This window comes from Meleagris gallopavo, chromosome 4 (assembly GCF_905368555.1).
Source record: "Meleagris gallopavo chromosome 4, MGAL_WU_HG_1.1, whole genome shotgun sequence".
NCBI lineage: Eukaryota > Metazoa > Chordata > Aves > Galliformes > Phasianidae > Meleagris > Meleagris gallopavo.
The window spans coordinates 50152451-50179544 of NC_139407.1; the positions used below are offsets into that span (position 1 = coordinate 50152451).

The following is a 27094-nucleotide window of genomic DNA, read 5'->3' on the forward strand; positions in this document are numbered from 1 at the left end:
AGCATTACTTTTGGAGCATCCTTCATACGTTTTCCCAAGGCATCACCATTTTGTCTCCAAGGCTTCACCCAGCCCCCTTGTGAGCTGGCTGTGTCCAGCACTGGACAGCCCTAGCCTCTTGCAGCTGCCCTCCCATTGCCAACATCTTTTCACTAACACTCAAAACCTTTGGCAGGCTGACTTCACCAATTTAGGCTGAATTCCTACCACAAGTAAGAATGTCCTTTCTAGGATGGATTAAGTGTATTTCTGACTAATGCTGAGTTCTGAAATGAAAAATCATAAGTTATCTTTATATTGGCTATCTTAAAGGCTTAATTTAGGAATGTTTTTATTATTTCCCACCTTTATTTTTTCTTAACCTGTTGGATAGAATGTCTGAGGAAGCTGACAGGACTGCTGTGCTTCCTCACACATGCTTCCTCAATGGTTTCTTCTCTATTTGAAGACTTATTTTTTCCCTAATTGAATTTAGCTGAATGCTAAAAATTCTTGCTACCAGCCTGGCTGAGCGTCAGCTGGTTTTTGAGAAATTAAATGCTGAGAAGTCCTTTAGCAAAACCTAAGGTTATCCTGTTCTCATTGGACCAGGGCTATACTTGGTATTCTATTGTTTTATGATAATTTTATATTGAATAGCTTACAGGTTCAGCACAACACTCGGTCAAAATTAGTGTTTCCAATTCATAATTAGAAAAGAAGGTGAACTACGATAAAAGATTTAAATAAATTATTTGGAATGTGCTGCATTGCATTGTCTGTGAAATCACTTTCAGAGTCTTTAAAAGCAGCTTTTCTCTGGGTTCCTATTTAGATTTCATGCAAAGCATGTTCATTTATCTACAAATGAATCCTAATGAGGAGTCTTTCAGGTTTTGTGATGTGCAAAAGATTTCTGGAGAAACTGAAGCCTGCTCACATATAAAACCCTTCTAACAGTGTTTCAGTGGTGGCTCCTCTGCTATGAAAAATGAATTTTTCACATCTGACTCCTCAAAGCAGTTGCTAGCTTAGTAATAGTGTTTCAGCACCTGCAAATGCCTTATTAGAAACATTTTCATGATTCTGCCTCACGCCTGCACCAGGGCTCACTTGCTGCAAAAATCTTTGGGATTTTCTCTGCAGTCAATTTTACACTATGTAACCCAATCTATCTCAAATGTTCCCATTTCTATAACAGTATAGCCTTAACTTTCTGTATGTTTTGAAATAGCTATAAGGATTAGAATGAAATTATATTTTTGTATAGTGAAAATTAATATTCCCAGGTGTGTTTAAGAAATTGCACCATTTTTTTCTACAGAAGTCATTGAGTTTGGTTTGATTGGTGCTATATTTACACCTACTTTCTTGCTTATGAAGTTTGTTGTACTTATTGGTACAATAGCAATAAAGGATACAGAAATACGAAAAGAGACATGACTTCTATAGATTCACTAATTGATAATGATATGGTAAATCAAGTGCAAAATTTCCTTGTAGATTCATAAAGATTTATTTCCACCTTTTTCTAAGTACTTGGTGTCCAAAAGAGAACTTCATGACTGGTCAACTAATTTTAGAAAAAAAAAGACAAATAGAACTTCAAGACATACTGACCCAAACTGTTTCATTGCATGTAGTTGCGGCAGGAGAAAAACATTTTCTCTGTACCTGCCAAATCACGATGTAATCTTAGCAAAGATTAAAATTGTAAATAGAATTCTGTTGTTAACAGGAGAGAAAGAGTAAGCTCTGCCAGAATGTAATAGCTCTGCCAACTTACTTAATGAAAACTGTTCAGTTTTTCAGTGCAAGGTGAGATGTAAATGTTTGTGGTATTCAAAGCACAGGAAGTCCACTGTCTTAAAAGGACAGGCCTCTAAAAATCTTTCTAACACATAGTTATTTCTGTGTTTAATTATAATTAATTACCTCTGTGCGTTTGTTACTATTGTTGATCATTTACTTTTAGGTGGAAGGTTTGACTTCCTCCATCCAGTATAAAGAGCTGTTCAGATTCTCCACTTTCCTGTTGAAAATGACTGGTAAGTAAAATGATTGGTATCACCACTCTTACAGCCAGACTGTTTAAGAAAAGAATGGCTGCTGCTAAGGGTTTTGAGTGGTGTTGTGCATGTGCTTTTAGTTTGTTGACCTGAATTGGGGTACCTTTGTGCTGCTATCATACAGGGAGCATCAGTGTTCCAGATGACCAGATGTTTCCAGTTTGGCTACCAGGGAGGAATTTTTTCATAGTGTAGGTCAATGCAAATTCCTTTTTTGTGTGTTCAAGGCTTTGATGAATATGGCAAGGATCTTCATTTCTTCAGCCAAGCTGTGGCCACCGTCTTCTAGTTTTATCACATTTCCTTGCTAGAGGGAGACCTGGGCATCCCTTTACCTCTTGATTTTTTTTTTGCTTTTGCATGAAAAGTCCCATAGGAGCAGGAGCAGTAATGTGATCTGCAGAGTTGATAGTCTGCATGATCTATAACCCATGCTGTTGAAGTGCTCACTGAATGACGAGAATAGATGCATCCTGGCTCTCCCTGTGTGCTGCAGATTGCCCTTACGCATCTCAAGGTTTTAATCTCTGCTCCAAGAGAAAAACTGCCTGTAATATACTACCGTGACTACTTTTTTTTTTTGTCACTTACATTATCTCTTGCATACAATTCCTTGTCACTTGTACATATAGTAGAGCTAGGATTTCTACCTGAATTTTCAAGAAGCTTTCAAAAATACGTATCTATTTTATATTCAAATCTATATACAAATGCACACAAATTGTGTATGTGTTTGTGTATGCATGGTGGGTACTCTTAAAAATAGATAAATAAATCTTTCCATTGCCCATACTTACTCTATGACAAATCTCTGAGCCTGCTGCTTGCTTGCTGCACTGATATTTACTCTTCAGTACCACCCCTTTTTTAATAGATACTTGCTAGGAACTGCATTGTTAGAGGAAAATTACGAAGGAAAACTAGTGATAGTTAGAGGAAATTATTACCTGCCAATTTCCAAATCAAATTAGCAGTCATACGTGATATTTTGGCTTGTAGATGAAAAAAGCCCACATAGTATGGAAAAATATAGTAATCAGAATTGACAACTTTATGTGCCAAACAAAAATTGTGGAAGCATAGCAGCAGTCAAATGTTTTCCAAGCTGATGAACACTATACTTTTTAATTAAACTGAAATAATGAATGATACAATAAGTAAGTGGTAAAAAACAGTCATCATGGTTTACACATTTTGTATCTTCTTTGACATTTTAAATAAGTACCTTTGTATTAAATGGAATAGGAGAAAGGGAAGGCAAAAACAGTTTTTATCTGGGAGAGCTACTAGGATAACGTAATGTGGACCATTATGTCCTAGGGTTATAAGCATAGAGCTCAAGTTTTTCTCTTGTTTCTCTGAAGAAAAAAAAAAAAAAAAAATTCCCTGTAATCCTTCCTACTGCAGTTATTGTGGAGAATTTATCTGGATATTTTCCAAATACACGAGAGTTCATTGCATTTGAGAAGTGGCATGTTTATATGTCAGGGACTTGGGAATCTGCCTTTGAAGATTTGTAAATATAAAACTGTTCACTATTAAATAAGCTGTAAAAACAACAGTGTTGCAGAACATTGCAAACTGTAAAGGGAAAATATAGAAACAACTGTTTGTATAAGCTTCACAAGGTAAGGACTTCTTTTTTTCCATTTGAGAATATTTTGTGTTACATGAGTGATTGTTCTGTAGGTGCCTGTGCTTGATGAATTGATTCAGCACATCCCAACTATTATCTTCTTTTCTACACACTGAAACTTAGTAGATTTGCATTAGTAACTGATGACTTTTTGCTGTTAGTTGTGCAGCAAAGGGTGATTTAGGAGAGGATCACATTCTAGAGCATGGCCTATGGCATATGATAATTGGGTAATAAAGCATGGCTCTGTCAGTAGGAATATAAATGCTGCCATTCCCTGTTCTTGCAGTTCTTCAGCAGGCTTGTGGAAGTAAAGCAGCCAATATACTTCAGAAAGTAAGTTTCTTTTTTTTTTTTTTCTTTATTTTTCTAGGTTTACAATGCTTAATTGTGGACTGCCTTCAAGTGAGGTGATTTGATTGGTCCTGTGGGAGAAGTAAGATGACTACTATTGTTTAGGTCTAAATGTCACAGTTTCTCATACTCTGTATTTTATGTGCTGGAAGTGGGTCTACACAGCCATTCACATCCAATCCCCTTCTCCAACAATCAGATACAAGTGCTAACTTGTAAACACTTCAAAGAGGAACTCTTAAGCAAGTAACTAGAAAATAAACAACAACTCCATTATTCAACAATAACCAATTTCAACAATTGATTCAATGGTAACAGTTCCAAGAATTTAACAATCAAGTACCAGTAGACTCCAACTTCTCACCTCTTTATGTCTGAATGTTCTTCACAAATCCCTGTCACGATATTGCTAACTCTCTCTGTGCCCACCAAACACTTAATCTTCCCTTTGATTTCTTCTGTTCGTGTTTCTGGATACTGCTCATGTTGCTTGCCTCATCTCGCAACATTACTGATCCCTCTCATCAGATCTTTCTTGATTCCACTTTTCAGACCTGGCTGGGGGGACTCTCCTGTCAGACCAGAGCTCATGGGTGCTGAAATAACGGTTCTTCAAATAGCACAAGTAATGCTAAGGTCAGTATGCAGCCTCTCCTTCTGCAGAGTACTCACTTGAAATTTTCTTCCCTTTCAGGACAGAAGAAAATGTCTTTTCTTCACCCCTCAGGGAAAAGGTTGCTGTTCATCTGGATCTCACCCTGCTGTGGGCAGCTAGGCTGCACATAGGTATGTGGGTTTGAATAAAGCCTTTGGGACTCCTCTGTTAGAGAGAGTCACACCTGCACAACAAGATCAAAAATGTATGAAGAGGAGAGGGGAAGGAAAAGGTGATAATACAGGAGCTTAATTTCCTGGGGAAAGAAAGTTGAAACATAGGCTGCATGTCACCATTACATTAGATTTCCTTGATGTTGTGTAAGATATCTTTTTAAGAAAGTGGTCAAAAATGAAAAGTAGAACTAAAAGTTTCTGCATAAGAGCAATTTCAAAGTCTGTCCTTTAAACATTTATGAAGAGAAACCAAGAGACTGCACAAAAAATTCAGACTGTGAAATTCTACATCAACAGACTATTTTCAGGTGAAATGTCTCAGTGTACTCTCATTTCAGACTACTATCTCCTTTTCATAATAACTGTTCATCCATAATATACATTTCTGTTTTTTTTTCTTTATATTATTTGAAGAATTTCACAGCAACAATCATAATTAACATTTATACATAGTAAATGACCTGATAAAATATTATCCTCTGAAGGAAATTGTGAGATAATACAGAAAACTACATACTTAGTACTTATAGGAAATAGAAAATTTGACTTCACTCCCTCCAGTGAACACTTAATTTTGCAGTAAGGTAAACCAGTATTATGATGTTTGTTTTCATATTTCTCCCATTAGATGATGTCCTCTACAACAGCAGATGATGCCCATTTGAAATTTGCTTAGTCTACATGCTTGAAAGTAATTTGACATTATCAACTTGAGATTTCAATATCGGATATTAAAAACACAAAGCATAACAGTATTTTATATTGTAGGAAACTGTTTCTATCTGATCAATAATGTATTCCTTCTTAATTATTCAATGTTAGTGAAAATTTTATGCCTACTGGAATATTAATACGATATAACAACTGTAAATACTCCCATTTTAATTAAAATACTTTGAGAAAGTTTTGATAGGTTAATAGTCATGACAAAGCAAAGTATTCTATCAAAATACAAAACAAAGATTAGGAATTATAAAACTAGTAAGAAATTGCAGGAAAATTATATTTATAAGCAGTATACCTTTATTTCTTTCTAACTTTTTATAAAAGTCTTGCAACGAAAACATTCTAGAATAATCCTATTTTCTATTTCTCACATACTATGTGCAAAGATTTTATTTCTGGAAGCTTTTAGGATTAGAATATGATCCTACTTAGTGTTATAGAATGTCAGTTTCAGACCTTGAATAATCAGATTTTACTTTAAACTGGAAAAGGACATTCCAAATGGAAGACGTTTCAGCTGAAGTATTCCTTCTAGAACCCATGAACATATTAACCAGGGTAATGGCATTGTTGAGCAGACATCCTTCACACACCATAGGCTGCAGTCTGCAGCTGTAATCCTGGAATTGCTGCTCTTAGATAGCAAAAGTTCCTCTGTTTCCTGCAGAAGGGAACCTCATTGCAGGGCTGTAAGGGTTGCACCCTCTCCCCTTTCCTGGCAGGTGGCTGACCACAGCTGCCCATGCTGCCTGGGCAACCATGGAGCAAGGAATCAAGAAAAGAAAGAGCAGAGATATTCCCCCAAAAGAAGACATGACAATGTTTGCAGAACTTCTTAAAATTCCATTCCATGATAACAGTTACTAAAAATAATAACAATAATAATAATAAACCCAAAACAACCACTCCCTCCCCCAAAGAACTAACTAAATAACCCTGCAGCACGAGAGATAAGGGAAGCTTACAAGATAGAAAGACGTGAGATATTTTATGAATAGTGTTAAATGTGTGAACTTGTACTGTCCTTGGAGTAATAATCTCAGACAAATTGGAAATATATCTTGTCAAGTGATGCTTTCAGCAACGTGTAGAACTAGCCAAAATATATGGAATCTGTGCCTCCCAATACCCTGTGAGGACCACCTCGACTGGTGCCTCATTAAATCGTCCCACATTGAGGTTAGTGCTGCATATGGGGCTGTTCCTGAGATTCATACATGCTGAGCAGGACCTACAGCAGTGTGAAATATGACAGGGAAAAGAAAGAATAAATTCATTAGACAGCAGATAACAGTCACAGAAGCAAATGCTAGAGAGAAAAGCTGGGGGAGTATAGGGTGGATTAGCGGGGAGTAGACTGTATTTCCCCTTTCTCTATTTGAATATATTGCTGTTCTCTTGCTAGAAAATGGCTCTTTCACTGTAGCTGCACCTTATCTTCACAGCTTCATGTTTCAAACTGTCAAAATGTAATAGGCCTTACTGAACTGTTACTGGTGGATAAGAGATGATGCTTAAAAACCAGAACAAAATAAAGCAAAGAGAAAATGAGTATTCTTCTCACACAGATAGCAGAAAAGTAAAAGCCAAACCAACTTAAAATAGCAGATATTATGAATGATGTCACAGAGTAATAAGGGGTATACAAAGCAAGGTAAGTAGAACTACCACAAACGTGCAATGCTCTTTGCCAGGTCATGTAACCTCACAACTTACACTTACCTACACTTGGACAGGGACTTCTCTGGTGACTCTGATATGTCCTTAATTTGTTGCAACATTTCATATAATTTAAGTTTTACACTAAATACTTTTTTGTTCTGTAAGGTACATACGACATCAAAGTACTGGAAAGAGGTAATGATCTGTAGGACAGCTGTGCAGGTCACCAGCCTGTGAGGTGAGAACAGTATCCTAGCTTGCCTCCTGTGGCAGAAGAGATGCTATTTAAGAGAGCAAGAGTACCTGAAGTCATCACCTCACTTCTGGCTCTTCTCTCTAACTATCATGTCCAAACCCTTTTGTTGCTATCCTTTAGCCAGCTTTTAACTCATAAAATGACTTCTCCTACTTTCAGAGTATGGAATGTTTATCATTGTCAAAGCTTTTAGTGTGGAATCTCCTCAGCTGTTTCTGAAAATTTGAATACTTATATGCACTCAATCCTTTCTATCCATGTACTTATTTACACGTTCATAAAGTTGTGGGAGGTTAGTAAAACAGTGCTGTCTCTCTCTGTCAAAAAAAAAAAAAAAAAAAAAAAGAAAAGAAAGAAAGCCATATTGGACTCTAAAGCCATCCTTTATTATGGATTCTTCTTTACACCAGAGATGGAAGTCGATTACCAGTTCATAGATTTCATCACCAGAAAGCTCATCCAGATCTTGAGACAGGGAAAATATCTGCTAGCAATTTCATTGATTTTTTTTTTTTTATGAGTAGAGAAAGATATAACAAATATTTAACAATTTGCATTGAAGTTTCCATGTCTTGCCTGAAAGCCTTTCCAATCACCCCTGTACCTGAGTTACAAGGTGAAAAAAGATCTTTCCCTCTAAAGGTCTCTAAATATTTACCTCACTTTTAATGTAATGCTTATGGAAAAACTGAAAGTGACATCTTTATTACAAGAAAAATAGAGCTACTGTGTTTGTTGTCATTAAGGTTTAAATTCATAAATACTGTAATTATAGTTAGCAGTAAGCAATATAAGCAGGAAGCATATCCACTTGTTCAAATCCTGCAGTGTTTGCCTATGTGGGAAACTCTGAGAATTCTAATTTGAGGTTTTGAGTCACCTCTAAGATAGAAAAGTAGAGTTGTTTGTTATAAAGGGAGGCACAATACTGTAATTACTTTTTTATTCCAGTGTCAGCATCTTTAATAAGTATCTGCACTCTCCTCAGTATGTGTACTAAACCTTGATGCAGTCAGAGTAGAATAAAATTGGCACTTCTCTTTGTCCTGCTTTGTCCTTTCTGGTAAAGTCATTCTGCTAAAACTGAGACAAAGATGCTATTTTCTAACCAGTGAATAGAAAACAGTCTTGTTCTATTTATTTGTGACATACCTAACATGAGATCCATCAGGAACAGATTTTGTTTTTTCTAGGGTGCTCATTTAAAGTCATGCACACTAGGGGAAATCTAGCCTGGGGCTAATGCTTTTTTCTGTTCTTCAGATACCGGGTAAAATCCCCTCTGTTCCAGATGTTGATCTCATTTTTTCTTTCAAACTATGTAAATGAATAACCTAATAAGTTAAACCCAGAATAACTGTTCCTAGCTTGGACCTTAGAAACTTGTATTCCTTTCAACTCGTAGAATCACCACTGTGACCCCAATCTTATCTTCTTACTCTTATTTCCCTTTTTCATTTAACCTTTTCAGAAAAATCACATCTCCTTTAAAAGCCTTGCTTTCTCTCGAGGCTATCCTGTCACAATTCCAGGGGCGTTACGACCTCAGTAGTCATGGTAGTTAGTGGCTGACAGAAACAGTGTTGTTAATTTAAACAAGTTTCTGAATAAGTGATCAGCTACATTCACACTGTGATCTTTCAGTTCCTGCTTTTCAGAGCACAGGCTATAGGTCACCCACAACTTTCCACCTTCAATAAAGCACATGCTTTAGGAAATAAGCAGCCTTGATTTTTAGATTGCCAACAGAGACAAACATCACCTCTTCTAGTTACTTCCCCTCACAGTTAAAATAGTATACCCAATGGAAAGACTGAATTTGTTTGACTTCAGCTGCCAGCCACTGGATCTTGTTATGCTGCCAGCTGCTAGGCTAAAAGCCCATTATCAATATCACTATCAGTATAATTGATCTTTTGCTTCAGCTTTACGATTAAGCTCTTTACTAGCATCTCAAACTACGCCATAGAGCTATGTGAAACATTTTTTCCTGCAGCCAGTCATCTGGAGCATGGCTCTTTTCCAGCTTTTACTTAGAAAAGTGGATGTGTAAGAAGTGCAACTACATGAGCCTGGCTAAGCCTTGTCTCCTGTGTGCGACTCCTACTTTGTTTGTGCTTCACACAAGTGTCAATGACCAACAGAAGTACACACAGTGGAAAACCAGGTCCATGAAAACCCATTTGTCTAGATGTTGGAAAGCATTAATTTAAATTCTGAACATCTGTCTTCTATGAATGTATTCCTGTCCCCATTTACTTGCTATTTACAAATATTCATGTGAATGTGTTATTGTTTCCAAGGATGCTTGGGGTATAGCTGTTGTACATAAGGAGGCATGTATTTGCATGCAAATAACTATTTCTGCAATAAAAAAGATTATTCAGTCTTCGTATTTTTCCATTTTGCAGGATTTCAACCAGCCAATCAGGGAACCAAGTCAAACTCTAAGTATTAGATGACCATTGATGTGCCCTGAATAGAAAGTGACAAAAATCTGAGTCCACAAAATGTTTCTGAGGATTTTGGCTATTTATCAAGTAGCTCTAAACAGAAAGCACTTTCACAGAAATAAGTCTTTGTTTACTGAACCGAATTCATAATGGAACTTATTTTCTATGAATAATCACCTCACTTGCTCCAAAAGACAAAAATTCTTTGTCCACTCCTGATGCTGAAGAAACGTTATTAACCATCAAAAGCAGATCTTTAGAACAGGCTTTCATGTTTGGGAGCTTGCCTGCTTTCTGTGCTCCTGCAGTGTGCACTCCTCTCACTTTAGATCATCACTTCCATTCACTGAAGTGCTGGAAGAAGAACAGGTAATAGTGTTTGTCTAGATAAAACATTCTCAGCACCTCTTAAGGTATTAGGACGGCTGGTCAGGAGTGCTCAGACTGGTTCAGGAATTTTCAGTTCACAGATGAAAGTACAAACTGATATTGGTGCACATGGTGACATCTCTGGGTACAATAAAGTCTTTCTGCTATGCTTGTGAGTAGCTGCAGGAATATATTTACAGCTCAGTTACTGAATTTGCAAATGTTTTTCCATTTGCAGCATGAGAAGTGGTGTAATATCTGTTTCTGGTTTAAGTCAATGGTCTGATAAACATATTTTTCCTTTCAAAAAGGAACAGAGATAGCAGAAGATGTTCCCTAAATATCTATTTTAGAGAAACCTGAAGTACATCTGACCAGCTTTTTATCAAATTAATTGGAGATCATCCGTTGTGAAGCAGACAAGTTTATAGCCTTGTAAAATGTGGAGATGAGGTATTTCTCTAATTTGCCCTTTAGCTCTTCTTTTGTGGAAAACTATTTTTCACAGCCTGGAGATTTTAAATATTTCCCAGATCTATTTTAGAAACTGGACATACTTCGTTGTCTTTCTCCTGAATTTTCTTCTCTGAAAGTAGCTCTAGTGATGAAAAAATGTACTTTGTATGCTCTTGGCACTGCCAGTAACAGCTTCAAACTAGAAATTAATTTTTAAACACCAAGCTTCTGTGACCACTCTACTGCTATTAAACTCCCTGGCACAAACTTTAGTTTTACTCACTCACAGTTGATGATAGCATTCCTTTTTATGCTTCATTTTACGGGACAAGTTACCTTTTCCACCAGATTAATATTTAACTGAAAGTATATTGGAAAAATAATTAAAAAAAAAAAGAAGTATATTAGAGGTGCGTAAGCTTGGTTAAATTACAAGTTTCACTTTATCTGCAAATAATAGTACTTTACTTTGGCTCAGCTGTTTGCACTATTGTGGAAAAACACAAAATCCACTATTTTTGGTTCCTTTCAGTGTCTGTTGTACTATAAAAAGACTGCAACATCAGCAGGAACAGTGGTTTGAAACCTTTGAAAGGAAGTGCTTGAAAAGAAGAAGCCAGATGCCTTTCCCAAAATTTACCCCTAGCCTTCCTGAAGGAAAGAGATTAAGCTGAAACAGGCAAGAGCAGCTGGCCATTCTGGTATCCTTCTGAAATGGCTGTTAGGGTCATGACCGTCTCAACTGACATCCAAATAAACTATGTAGTAGGAGGTGGGCGAACTTGGGTAATCTCAGCTGGCTGTTAGGAAGCAAACACTTCAAAGGTGTGCTTCTCCTCTCCATCCCTCTGGGACCAGCATAGAACATGGCCCAGAATACCTAAAAATTGAGACTGGAATTCGGTTTGCATTTTAAATTCAATCATGCCTGAACAAAAAAGAAACTAACGCTTTCCAGAGGGCAGAAGCCTAATGTTCACTACAAAGTAATCATGCAAATCATTCTATCATCTTTTTTTTTTTTCTTTCTTTTATTATTTTCTTAAGTGAATTGTTATTTCAGCTGCTACAAACTATAGCACTAGCTAAACAAACGTGATGTCCCTGATTATTTAAAGATGAACCTGAGCAGATTAACCTATGTGGAATAAACAGGTGCTCAGTAACACGTTGTGCTTCCTTAAATCAGTGCTCTCCCACTTTGCAGGTAACAACATGGCAAGGACTGCTCTGTTGGTAAGAATACCTGTCTTGCTCAGAATCTTCATTTTATTTTTTTAGATTTCCTGTGGCTGCAAGGATGTTCTCCAGAAGGCATGGGTTCCTTTAGAAAACTAAAACACATTGCATTTATTTATTTATTTATTTATTTATTTATTTATTTATTTATTTATTTTTGTTTTGTGGAAATACGCACAGAAAATCTCCTTGTAACTTGGAATATGAAGGGGTGAATCAAATTCCCTCTTAGAAATCAGCAACAGTGCTGCTTTAGAGAGCAGTCCTGGCCAGATTTCATCATTGTCAATGGAAACATAAAATGCTTTCTTTGACTTAACTATATAAAAATCTAAGAAATTGAAGTACAGAAATGCACTCTGCATTGGAGTTCCAGGACACTTATCTTGTTTATCATTAATGCGGATGTGCATTCTTCCTTCCTTCCTTCCTTCCTTCCTTCCTTCCTTCCTTCCTTCCTTTCTTTCTTTCTCTCTCTCTTTCTCTTTCTTTCTCTCTCTCTTTCTCTCTTTCTTTCTTTTTTTTTTAATACTATTTTTAATTTTTTTTCCCAGAAAATAAAACATATTTAAAAGTGAAAATACAGAACACACAAAATAATAATCAAAGTTTTTGAAACAGTTGTTGTGAGAGCTCAAATATTTTGAGATATTTTGTTTTCTTCTGAATAATGGCCTTTGCTACCAGTAAAGCAATGGAATTCCTGTATGTTATTGTTTTTCCTACTTGGAAGTAAGAAACAGTATGACACTGTGCAGCATCTACACTTGTGATATTAGATATTTAATTCATATCCTAAGTATTCTATAAGTGTATTTTTGTGTATGAGTGTATTTATGTATTTACATGGTATACTGATACATGGTATGTCATGGTTTCATGATTTTTCATTATCAGTATTCCACACCATAACATCATGTAATGCACTGGGGGTTTGACTGCTGATGCTCAAGTTCCGGTTGCCTGTCCAGAGGAGAAGAAGAGCTACATTTCCCCAGGGGGCTTTGCGGTCAGCGAGGAGATATAACTCCCGGCAAGGTCACCTGATGTTCTCTTCTTTGCTTGCGCTGCTTTGCTTGCGCTTCTCTGCTTGCGCTTCTCTGGACTGCACTTCTCATCTCAGCGTTGTGGTAAGGCCGATCCACCATCAATTTCACTCTCTCTCTCTCTCTCTCTCTCCTTATAAAATTCTGCTGATACCATATTTAGTAAATTAGTTTGTTTCACCTCAGATTGTTGCCACTGTTTTCAATTATTTCGGGGTCCCCTATTTTCCTTTTCCGGGGGCATGGATCCCTCCGTCCTTATAGTCACGGAACCGGGCCGAACCAGCCCATAAACCATTGACAGGTATCAGTATATTATGTAAAATTCTTATCTGGTGTGATACTGAAAATAAGATATCTTAATTAATTTTTTTTTCTGCTCTATTTATTAGCACCAGTCTGTTTGTGGATCTAATTTTCTTGTTCTACTGTATTTGATTTTTTTTCTTTGTTTTGTACTAATAGTATTCAAGAAGATTTTTCCTTTAACTGGCTGATATAGATGCTGAAGTATAAGGGTTTTTATAAAATATTTTAATGAATTTTCTATATAAATACAGTAATAATAAGACTCAAAAAAAGCGTAATTGCCCTTATTGTATTGATACTACTTTTAATGCTAGAGCAAGTTTCTGTGTTTTTTGGAGCCAGCTTATATGGCCTTTCAATATTTTAATTTAACCGACACTGAAGGAAGGTTTAGCTCACACACATCAGTGGTTTTAATGCAGAAGCCTTTTCAGCTGGAGCTAAGACATAAAAATTCTTAAGTTTGCTTGGAAGGTTTATTCAACACCATAATCTTGAGATCAGCTGAATCACAACATGACAATGCAAAGCAGCCTTCAAGAAACTTAATTAAAAATATAAATAATAATTTCAGGGTTTGTCTTAAGTAGAAACAAGATTTTGGAATTCTTAAATAAGTATTGTTCCATGACGAATGTTATATTTTTCTCTTCCAGTTTATTCTAAAATTTTCCTTTTCTAATTTATTATGACATTTAATGAAAGCCCAACGATGAGGAGCATACTGTTTTTCTGGGATATAGCTAAAAACCGCAATCACGAGCTCCTGAGGTTCTTCCTTTGCACTGCCATTGATCAGGCAGTAGGATACTCAGACGCCTCAATTCTACATGTCTTGTCACCAGGGCATGAGGACTGCTATATTTGGAAGGCAAGTCATTACTCCTGCATTTTCTTTTTTATCTCAGCTATTATGTAATAAAAATTACAGTAACTTCCAAACACCAAATACTTTCTCAACACTTTCTCAATAATACTGTTTAAATTAAGATGTACAGCTGTAAAAATATTTTTTCTTCATGTTTACCTAGAGAACATGGATCAAATGAGCCAGGGTTGAAAAGGGAATCTGTCCCAAAAAGAGGCCAGGAGAAGTACCTTCTCTAATGAGGACATACAAGTTATCCAAGGTGTGAAGTCTACCTTTTGGGGACTGGGTTCTTAGCCTGGAAAGTCATTCGGTACATTCCTCACATAAAGCTGCTAGTGGTATTAATTAATTAATGGTATTAATTGCAATAAGTCAATAAGTTTGTAAGTTAATCGGGTACTCATCCAAGGCAGAGGAAGAATCTGTGCAAAGGAATACTAACCCTAGTATTATATATATAATGGCTATGGAACAAATAAAAACGTATATGAAAATGCTCATGGTTTTGCTATAAAACAAGCTGTCTGTAAAATTTCCATTTAAAATTTATTTTAATCTAATTGTTATTAAATATTGTCCCTTAATGAGTGGCTCATTGTTTTGAAGAACTGACTATGCATTTGCATTTTTGTTTTTTTTTTCCTTAAAAACATTACTAAATTTTTTACTAAATGTATGCAAAATTTTCTACACTATTGAAAATAACATTCTACAACAATATTCATTCACTGGAACATGGAGAGAAAGATTTAAATCACTCATCCTGGATGATAGTGTGGAAGTTGTGTTTATTTGTGTTTTGTGTTTATTTGTTTGTTTTTTGAGGAGAGGGTTTGTTTGTTTGTTTGTTATTGCTTTTACGTTTTTCTTTCCCCGAAGAGGTCATGTTGAGCCACATTCGTTGTTGCCCACATGTGTTTGTATATTGTGCAAAGGTAATGAGCTGAAATATAAACTTAGTGCAGAAGAAACTTGCATTGGGTAAATGCTTTGTTTACACTGAGTACCAGTTAGCTATTAGATTTTATATTTTTCAATAATAACTGGGGCATCAGCATTTCTAGGATGACATGTCCAATATTCTTTTGGAAGAAATGATCATATTTCTCAGGCATGGAATAATGTGGTATAAGGTCAAGGAAGCTTTGAAAGGTTGTGGATGCTGTTTCTCTAAGATACAAAGGAACTGATAAAGCAGAGTGTTGGTCTAGCAGAAATGCTTCCCAGACAGAAGTGCTAATATCCTTGGCAGGTAGAAGATCAGTGGAGAGAATTCTTGGAGGATGACATCTCCTTCGAAATGAAACATCATCAAAACGTTTGTTTGTTTAATTTTAATTAACAAGGCAGCAAGCCTTTTAACAGAAAGTACTTTGAAATATATATATATGTATATTTAAAGGAGATTTATAACCTGTTAGAAGTTTTTATTTATTTATTTTTTTAAGAAGCCATATAGAGCTTTAATTCTGTGCTTGTGCCTTAAAATTCTGTTTTTACCACCTCTCGAACAGTAATAGATCCTGAGCTCTGGGAAATTATTTTTTGTCAGAAGAATGTGGATATTTTCCTAGTCTATCTTCCTGTATTGATGGTCCCTCTCTTAAGCAGAAGAAATAGAAAAATACACAGCTCTGTCTTTTAGGAATGAAAGAATGTACTTGAAAGAACTCAGTGGTGCCTCTAAAAGTGACTTAGTTGGAGCGTATAAGGCAGATGGTAGTTTTTTCATATTTCAAAAATGTCCTTTTGAAGCAGGCAGTGCTTCGTTTAGTCAGGGATAATACTCTTGTTGTTCTAAACAACAACAACAGCAAAAAAATAAACTGCAGCTGAATTTGAAAATCCCACTGGAAACGAATATTAGTAGGAAAATGTTAGAAAAGCTATTTGAAAATTCTGCTTTGTATCAGCTTTTTAACAAAGCTATAGCTAGAAGAAAATGATGTTTGCGTTGTTGTTTTTTTAATTGTGAAATGCATCTATATTTTTCAGAAAGCATTATTTATCTCAGGATCAGGCCACCTGCTCTATAGTTTTTATGGCTCTAGTTGTAAACTCAAGGTTTTTTCACTTTCATTTCAAAGTTTTGGTCCTGATTTTCAGCACTGGATTTTCAGTTAACTTTTATTCCTTGCTATCAATACCAAGCCAACTAATTGGATATGATAGCAGTGATTCAATAAATACTTCCATCAATTTGAGCAGAATATTTTTTATATTCTTTGGACAACAAATGATCCAAGATGAGTAAGATAATGTTTACATGTGTATGTGTATGTATGTGTGTATATATATATATATATATATATACATACTCACATCACTAGTTCTGTTGCGAAGAAGGGATTAAGTTCATGTTTAACCAAATAAATAGACTGTGTTTTCCTATATTTAGTGAAACTCCTGTTACCCACATTATCAGGCAGGTAACAATCCCAGTAAGAATTAGTCTGGGAACTGATAATTTAGATATTATCCCTTCCATCGTATATAATCTATGAATATTTTGAATGAAATATAAAGTGCAAACTATAAATATAGATCCTTTTACTTTTCCTTTTACTTCAGTAATCCTGTCCTCAAACCTAGAGACATAGCCTCTATCTTGAAATCCATTTGTGTTGATTCATGGGCAAGATCTGGGCTTAAGAAGAATGGGCAACCATACAGATAATTTACTTAAGAAATGTGTGTATAAATGTTTAGCTAATCAATTACTATAATATTACTATGACATTAATTAAAGTCTAAAACATACTATGACATTAATTAAAGTTCACATAATAATAATTGTGTTATACTTAAATCCTCCTTAAAGGCTTTCACAATGTAATACCAAGATGCCATTTTGATTTTATTAATTGCATTCATTTTCCATTCCTATGGCTGTGTATGTTAATTTCAGCATTATCTAATTAAAATGTGTCTTAAACCTATATGAAACTGATATTTGCCAACATCATGCACTACATGCTGCTCATAATACTGAAATAAATTAGTAGAAGAAATAAAAAAAAATAAAATTTGGCATAATCCTATTAACCCAGAATGGCTTAAGAGTTACTTGTTTCATGCAGAATCCTTACTAACTGCAAGGGTAGGAAAATGCAGCTTTTGTAAATGCAGCACTATGGCAAAAGCAGTGGCCATTGGGTGTCGCTCTCAATCCATTCAGTTTTACACAAAATACTTTCTTTGGCAGTACAAATGTTTCTAGTCTGGTGAACTGCGGGTGTCCTCTTAACTGTTTGAGCATCCCTACAGAGAAGAAAGGAAAGGAGAACGTCTGATTATGGAAAAAGACTTTTTTTCCTTTCCTTTTTCTTTTTTTTCCTTTCGCTGGTGAAAACTGCTTCTCTTCCCCACCTCTGCTGTTAACCTCACTGAAGACACAGAGGAATGGAAAAAATGAAACCGAGCATCAAATCTTGGTCATTAGGTGTTTTGCGTGTTGAAAACATATACAGAAATGGAAAATTGGGGCTCAGTTTTAAACCTGCTTTGTATTGTGTACAGATTGCGTGGACGGTGGTTTGGTAAATTTAAAATCTAGTAGAGTCAAAGCCAAAGGATATTTTTATATGTAATATCTTAGGATAACAACATTTGCAGAAATGTCCTAATCTGTGGTATTGCAAATACATAGACTGATTTTACCAAAATATTTTATGATGCTGTTTAGTTTGTGGACTTCGCAAACAACAGAGGATGATGAGAACAGTGAAGGTGCCCATATATGAAAGAAGTCTGAATGTGTAACATGTAAAAATGGAGGAATATATTCTTCATTCTCTTCTGTTGCATACAATTTTTTGACAGAATGCATACCTATTTATTGTTGTTAAGACTGAAAATAAAAAAAATAACAGAATGAATGGCATGAAATTACTTCCATGGAAGATATCAGATGTCTTTCCTACTTTGGCCTTTCTTGATGAGTTTGACATTTACTCCTCGGTCAGAATTCTGGGAAATTTTCCTTTTTCAAATATCACTTTTTTTTTCCAAGTTGAAGTTTTCCATTTGTGTCCTCAAGATAGTGTAAAATTTTAATGATTTTTATATTACAGCATACTGAAAATTGGAAGGTTGAATTTCAAGGTTCTGCTACAAAACACAAACGTCATAAATATATTAAAGATCACACAGCAAACAACTGAATATTCAGTGGCATTCAGTTTATTTAGATGTTTCTATTTAAAGTCATCACCAAAGCGTAACACAGTCTTTTCCAAATAAGCCCAGAATTGATGGTAAGTAGAAAAAGCTGCATGTTAAAAAGGTCAACAAACCAAGACTATAAAGATTCAGGAAATTTGACTTCTAGGAACAGCTCAAGCAGGTAATATGCTTAGCTTTTTTGCAACTAATCATCTGCTAGCTTGATCAGACCAAAAAGGCATTAAAGCCATACATAAAGAGGTCTATTTTTTAAATGAGAGAACTATTAAATGCTTTGCGAAAGTTAATGGATAAATTTCAGAAACCTGTATACATTGACTCTTTGCACAGACATATATATATATATGTATACACACATATATACATGTATATACTATTTCTTTTAATGCCATATCAAGCTAGTTCGTGAATGCCTACCTTTATCTCACAGTGTACTTTCTACTTCTCTGTTGAAAAGAAATAATAATAAAACTAATATTGTTAAACCTAATAGCTCACTTTTATGTGTTAACCTTCTCCTATTCCCTATCTGAATTTCAGGTTTGTACATCACCTAATTGGTTTACATTCTGTGTCTTTTTTTCAACCTTGGTGCTGTTTTTCAAATAAGTGACTCACCCATACAAATGTCACACTTTCTCAGTGGGAAGCACTCAGGATATCTGTCAGTATTTTATTGGGAAAGAATATCCAAATGGAATTCCTAAACTGTAACTATGATGTATTGAAATTTTTATTTCATTTTGTAAATTACCTTCAGTGTTTTGCTGGAGATCCATAATTAGTTTTGTTTTCATTGTTCCTTTTTGTGTCTTTAATATATTCTGAAAAATGTGAGGATAGCTGTGAAGTGTCAAAAGGACTTAGTGTTAGGTCCGTAGTTTCTTCTACTTAGACAAATCAAATATTCACGCTTTGAAGAATACAGTGTTTAATATCAGAGCCAATGGTAATCAACAAAATAAGTAAATAAAAAACATATTTTTCAAGCAGTGTACTTGTTTATAAGTGTTTCAAGAGAAGAGCAATTTACTTGTGTGAGAGTTCAAAGAAGTAAGAATATGAAAAAGAAAAAACCATGAAGCTAAGCTGGGAACATAGCAATGAATTTTCATCACAGAAAAAGGCTGCAATAGTACAATGATTAGAAATCAACACTAAGAGGATAAAAAAGAGGTGAATATAAACTGATAACTTTAGTGAAATTACTTACGTAAGTTGCCTATGACTGTGGAGATTTTGGAGAAATATTTGAAAAAATGTTAAAGCTAGATAATTTTGTGACCAAAGATAGATGAAAAAGGCATAGACATATTTACGTTGTGCTCAAAAAAAAGATGTTCATATTTCTAGGAAAATGTGATATCTGAATTAGTAATAACCGAGCAGATGTCTACTACTCTTGCCGAAACCTCAAGCTAGGTGAGATAGATGTTTCTGAATTTAAAGATTTTAGAAAATAATGCAATAGCATTACTATTGCTCCTCATCTTCCACATCTGGCTTATCATTTCCTTTTGAAAAAGGGAAACTGAATAGATATATGAAAGGACATCTGAATATGGAAAGATTATCATACAGTCAAGTTACTATCTGGGCAAATCCCAGTCCCCTGACACAACTTCCTTCAGTGAATTGGATCAGTTCTCATCTTCACTATGTTCCATTACTTTCAGCCATGAAATCAACAAAGTGATGAGGGTAGCATACACACTGGTATGCTTTTTCAAATAAGTTTGTGCTCTGCTGGGTGAAGAACTGGCTAAAAGGGCAGCTACATGGCTCTACAGCTGGCTGGCAGCTGGGCACCAACAGTGTTTCCCGGAGCTCAATTCTAGGGCCAGTTCTGTTCAACATTTTTTCAATTATCTTGTTGCAGGAGTTGAAAACGTCCCTAGCAAGTCTGCTGATATTACCAAACTGGGAGGTGCTGCTGAGGGAGGTGAGACCTGGCAGATGGATCTAGATTGATCGGGCAAACGTAAGTGGCACAAAGTTCAAAAAAGGTAAATGCAGAGTTCTTCACCTCTGATGGAGCATTGCTCAATATTTATGTAAGTTAAAACTTACAGTTATTGTCAGATTACTAACCAGGCTAAAAATATTTCTTTATTTTCTTTTCTGAGTGGAAAAGAGATCAGATAGGACTCTGGGCTGCTGTTGAACGCATGGGTATGAATCTTTTGATTGGGAACAAGAGGTATGAATGCCTGTACCATTGCAGCACTGCTGCTGTCCTGATGTGCTCTCAAAAATCTCTTCCCCAAAAAAGTACACATTTTGCTCTCATCTGCTTTGTTATAAACAAAAAATCACTCAAAACTGTTGTTTGTTTTTTTTTTCAGCATGTTTCTTCTTAATACATGCCAGTATTTGAAATTTAATTACTATATAAGAAATTAAATTTGTATAGATATTTTATTGGTCCTTGTGAATTACAGAAATAAAAACTTGCTAATTAAGTATGTCATAGACTTAGAATTTTGCATATTCTGTTGTTTTTTTTTTTATCATAATGAATAAATTGCAAAATGACTTTAAATTGAAGGGGGAAGATATAAGTTTGATGTTAGGAAGAAATTCTTTACTCAGAGGGTGGTGAGGGACTGGAAGAAATTGCCCAGGGAGGTTGTGAATGCCCTATTCTCTGAGGTGTTCAAGGCCAGGTTGGATGGGGCCCTGGGGTGTGGAACTTGATGACCTTCAAGGTCTCTTCCAATATAAGCTATTCTATGAGTCTATGAAAAGATTTAAAAAGCTTCCTGAAACCGACAACTATACTTTTCTATAAACTGATAGTCCACTAAACCCCAAAAAACTCTGGCCTTTCACAGAGTAACTCACTCAAAGTAATTTACCCAGCTAATCACTGGCGGCGCTCAGTCGAGTTAGAGAGCTCTCACAGTTTCTTGTAGCATCAGAATAGTTCTCAGAATCATTCTCCTTTACTGGGTTCAACATACATCTTATATACCATTCACTTACATCAAGAAATTCCTGTCCTTCTAATCAGTTAATTGGCCTAGCTTCTTCCAAACAAGAGTGATAAAGGATGAAAGGTTTCTTAAGTGTGATAAGATTAACAATGCATACAAACAGAACCTCCTGTTTACCCTTAGACGCAAACAGATACTGTCTATCAAGGAGTCTGATGAATTCTTTGGTGACTCGCTCACAGTTACATCTTCCCCCACAGATCACTAAATTAATTTCTTAATTGACCAAACATGAAAAAAAAACCCTTATTGCTTGCTTTTCTCCTAAATTAGACAGATTTATAGGTAAGACATATTAATAGTAATGTTTTCCAGGGTGTGTTTTCTGTCTGAGGCACAGAAAATCTGGCTTTAGAAGGCATAGTCTGCTAGTATCACCTCTTGTCTTGTTCCTCATAAATCCTTCTTTACCTAAAAACCGAGGTTATTGGATACGAGCAAAGGGAAGAATTTTGTCTGATGTGGAAGGGAGTGGTACAGAACAGGGAATGATGAATGGCGAAAACACAGAAAGATCAACCAAAATAAAAAAGAAAAACAAACATAAAATATGATGCTACCTGGCTATTACTGTCATAGAAACTTGGATGGACACAGGAAGATGTTGATGAAAGCAGAGGCCACAGCAGCAATGAGGAAAGCACAAATGTTTTGAAGGAATACAGCTTCCAGCCATCTAGTGAATTCATGAAGAATGAAACATCTCTGAGAACCAGTAAGAAGTACTTCTATGTTTCCAAATTTGTTAGTGCATTTTTTGGTGACTGCCATTGTAATTTGCTGCTCTAACACATAGAATAGCCAGGGGACAGGGAAATTAATCTTCTATACTGAAGACAAAATATTCTTTCTGTTGGCTGAGTCATTATTTTCTCTTTTTCACAGCATTAGTTGTTAAATTCTTTTTCTGAAGGTTGACAATAACTTTTCCGTATAAAGATAAAAGAAAGTTAGAAAAAATAAACTCTTGAAATAAACATCTCCTCATGAGTTAAAAAGGCAATTTATTTAAAATTTAATGAAATGTGTTTTTATGTATTTGTTGTATTTTGTCACAGCAGCAAGAGTATACATAATTTATATCTTGTTTATAAGCCTAACAAATGTGTTTTCTAGAGATAAGGGGTCTGTTTCTAATACCAGTTATTCTTTGCATAGCAGAACTTTCCTAAAAGGTTTATGAACATTACTTACGATTATTTGTTGATGTTACTGCTTTCTTTAATTGTAGCCTCTGCCTTGCATGCCAGAAACCCTGGTTTATTTACTTCTTTTGATGACCAGTGAAGATCAGTTTTCCTGCAGTTAATTCCACAGACTAGCAACCTGACAGTGGCCTATAGATGTACAGCTTTGTCAAGTAAGAAATTCTAATATTTAGTATCCTGTATAAAATTATTTAGAGTCCATGATTCTATGATTTAAAAGTCAAAATCCTGGGTACAAGACCTTTGTTACTGAATTTACCCTGATAGTTTTAGCTTTGTATCCCAGTAGTTTTGCATCTAATCCAATGTATTAAAAATCCGAGTGCCAAAAGACTGATATTAAGCTATTACCTAATTAATATTAAATTAAACTAAACCTATTTTTTGCTAGGTTTTCTAAAGGTATTAATTAAAAACTTAAAAACTGTAATAAAGTGCTATATATTTCTGGAGAAAACACATTGAGAATTAAGCTCTTGAAAATACATATCCTGGTGCTCTTAGCAGAGATTAAACTGGGAAGGTTCTGGATGGAATCTTGGCTTCTCCAACTGCAGTGACAAAAATATTATTGATTTCAGTGAAGTCAGGGTTTCACTCAGCAAAATGAAAGCATTTTTTAAAACTCTGCTTGAAATTCAGTCTCTGCCTCTTATGGGGAGAAACAAGTTGCTGATTATTAAGGTGTTATCATCCTTTCTTCTTTCATTCTCTACTCAGCAGTGAAATAACACATACCAGTGGCAAAATAGGTTTTAGAGTTATCACTCAGGGAAATGAATGGAGGACTTGTGTACTTCACTCCTAGATCTACTTTTGTTGCAGCTGAACTGCCAGTTCTCACGGCACCACTCTGTAAGTTTCCTTTTGCAATATTTTCTTCACTGTGACAGATTCCAAAGCATAGATTTTTCTTTCAAATGAGCACTTATATTGCAGTTACATGGCCAGGATCTGATTTACCACAATGCTGGGAGCTAACCTGATGTGACCCCATCTTGATAATCTGCAAAATTAAACCTTTAAAGAGTCAAGTGGCCTTGAGAACAGATACGAAGTTTGTGTTCACTCTTATCTTTAAGGTTTCTGTGTACAGGGCTGGTTTAGCTGCCTGTCTCCTAGTTCCCCGTTATTATAAGCAAACCTCTTTGTATGCCTCTAGGTGATTTCTCCTTGTGCCCATACCATTAGAACAAGTTATGCTTTGTGTGTGGGAGCCTGGGGTATTGGATTTGGGCACAAGAGGGGGACAGAAGGTATTTTTCTTTTCTGTCATTGATCCCTTTATGAACTTTGGCAAATTAGTTCACCTCAATAACTTATCTAATTAGAAGAAAGGGAATAAATCTTCTTAAGAAGAATCACCAGTTCTTAGATTATCTCAGGCAGAGAAGTGACTGAGGGTGTTGTGGCCAAAGCACTGAGGTATACAGGAGAAGTGATAGTTCTTGGACTATCCAATTCATTACCCACCAAGGTTCTCCTTTTTAGTATCTAACTACTTAAGTGTTAATTGAGTGCTAGGAAACCCACCATCCAAACTGGCATACCATCTAGACAGGTTGTCCCCACGGTGGCCTGCTGGTGCACCATACAATACAAAGAACTCACAAAGGGATCTTGAGGTATTACCATATGTTCTGTTTGTAGGTTGCTCTACTTTAAAGCACAGAACCTGGATAAAACCTACCTCCAGATCTTGGAATGGGTGAGATACTAGTGCATGTATTCATTTTATGCCTTCAGCCTCCAACCATCTCTCTCTGGTGTGCTCCAGAGCATGAGCCATGCACATGGCTCAAGATGTGAAGATGCATTAGCCATATTTGTGACAGGACTTGAAAACAGACCACAGCGGATGTTAAAATGGGGCCTTAGACTAACCTTGTCTTATACCAAATCCCGTTGCACTGATGCTAGCATTGCAAAAGAGAAACTCTTTTTGGAGGATATCTGTAAGCAGAAGACCTGTGCCAAGTTGCCTTGTGCTCTGGGAAATGTGTTGCCTGTGGACAACCTCTCCTTGTCCAGGCAGCACTGATGACACCAAGCAGAGCCAAGCACACAGGTATCCAAGTGTTAGCTGTCCCCAAGTCAGCACTGACTGTCCCCTGGTCTGCTCGCATTTTTTCACTTATCATGTAAGAGGCAGCATCTAACTACTCCCTCACTTAGCCATTACTTAATGTGCAAAACCTCTCAAAATACCTTAACAACCCATAACATAAATACTACAAGACTGCAGTAGCGCAATACAAAGGTACAAAGTATTGCGTAGTATTTATGAAAGTAAATACTAAAATTGCAAAGTATTTACGAATGTAAATTTACTCATTTACTTTCCCAGAAGTTGAAAAAACATGCCTGCAGCAATTTCTCAAATGACTCTTGGTTTAGCAAGAATAAATTACTGATATTTGGTTAAAAAAGATTGTAAAAAACAGTGGAAGCTCTTAGAATACTCAGTTAATTTTTTCTTAGTATTAGGGTGACCCACATGTATCTTCTGCTAAGGCTGCCTGTGCTTTCCCTGAGTTGGAGAAGGTTGCTTAGCAACCTCCTGGGTCAAGTCATGTGGAAAAGCAGTGTGATGACATAAAAATGTTCACATACAATTATTAGGGGAAAAAGGGTACTTTCCAATCACAAAATGCATGTTTCTAAATGGCACTGACTTGGTAAAAAAGAAAACTACAAATTTGGCTAACATGAAAATTTTGTTTGTATCCGCTCAAGCACTTGAGGTACCAGCGTTCACTGAATCCCAACTCCCAGTGACCAATTTTCAATATCTGTCTTTTCAGACAAGCCCACTTCAGACTTTCACTGTTCAGACCAACACTCCACTAGTTGCAGTACACCTCAACAGAATAAAATTGCTTGTCTCTGCAAAGAGAATTAATGGCATTATGACATTTACTGAACACATAAAGTACTTAAACACATCAGAAAAGATGTGACTTCATAAAGGACTTCAATTTTTAAATGTCAAACTGTCTTTAAGGCACTAAGATTTTCAAAAGCTTGTTTGGATTCCTAATATGAAACTTAGTAAAATCACTATCTCCTTCTTTCTTTCATACAACTTTTTTTCTTCAGACAGTTGGCACAGCCTCTGTCACTGAAATTTAGAGCCAGTGCTATTGTCTGTTAAATTCAACCAAGAAATGTATGATAAATTATGTTATGGTTATCCAGTTTTGGATCAGGTGGTGTCTTGACGTCTTTTTATTTTCACTGCATTAAATATATGTATATATATATATATATTTTTTTTCCCACAGAAAGGTAAATTCACATGTTTATGTGAATGGTTATGATATGGTTAACAATTCTAATGCTTTAGTGTAGACAGAGGCAGAGAAAGGAAAACATATTATCATAAAAGATCTGACTAAAACTTTCTTTGCTGAAAGACCTAAATTTGAAAGGAGGCTCTGAGCAAGATGGTGATAGCTAACTTTGCAGGGGTTCAAAAGTCAGATTCCTGTTAATGAACATTTTGGCTGGGTGCAGCAACAGGCTGACTCTTCCCTGGTTTTGGAAAAAAAATCCTTCTCCATTTGGATGTATTAACAAAATCTTAACTTAAGACTCTCATGGACATATTAATTTGCTGCTAGAGAATAAACTTTTTTCATGAATCAGAAGTTCATGTTGTTAAGCTGATGTATCCATTACCTTATATAATTCTACTGTTAAATTAGAGAAGTTATTTTATTCTCTTTCATTTCCTAGCCTCACTGGCTTCTGTTTGTACCTGACACACTGGAAGCAGACTCCTGTTACCTATAGGCAAGAGTATCTTGTGGATTCAGTACAAATGCAGCAATCTTTTCAATGCTCAGCCTGGTGGAAACTTTTTTTTTTTTTTTTAAACCTCCATTACTCTCAGTTGGTCAGTTCCCAGTGTATGTGGTTCTGCCACATCTCTGTTGGAAAGGATATATTTTCCTGACTCATGAAATGGTGTGAATTAGTGTGCTAATGTGTTGTACCTGCCTACTGGATCTCCAGATAAATATGATTTCCTGCTTTGAATTCCCAGATCTGCCATCTGCCTATGAGGGATCCTCTAAAAGTAATGCCTCTTAATTTATTATGTTGGCCCATGTTGTCAGAGATGTCATGCTGATGGTAGAGCCTGAACCAGCTCTCCAATATTCTGTTACAGTTTGCTGCTGTATGACATGTAGCAGCAGAGGGGCAGTCTGACAAAATGGCATTGACATGAAAGTGCGTATGAAGTAAAGGTATGTAACTGAATTCCCCCATGTGGAAAAAAATTGCATCCATTGACATTCATCAGTGCTTTCTGAATGTTCACAGAGACTAGACAGTGGATGTGAGCACAGTGAGATGATGGGCAGTGCATTTCAGCTGTGATAACAGTGACAGGGTCATCTGCTCTGGTACAGGTGTTTCTGAGTACGCCAGGCAGGTTCTTGT

At 35.9% G+C, this 27094-nt stretch overlaps 1 long non-coding RNA gene across 1 annotated transcript; it reads left to right on the forward strand.

Annotated features, from left to right (window-relative positions):
• Positions 1–1956: 1956 nt before the first annotated feature.
• LOC116216585 (uncharacterized) lies at positions 1957–23493 on the forward strand. The gene is made up of 7 exons (XR_014882785.1): positions 1957–2027; positions 4058–4120; positions 4733–4824; positions 20321–20641; positions 22017–22152; positions 22669–22797; positions 23366–23493. It is a non-coding gene; the product is annotated as an uncharacterized LOC116216585 (long non-coding RNA).
• The last annotated feature ends 3601 nt before the right edge of the window (positions 23494–27094 follow it).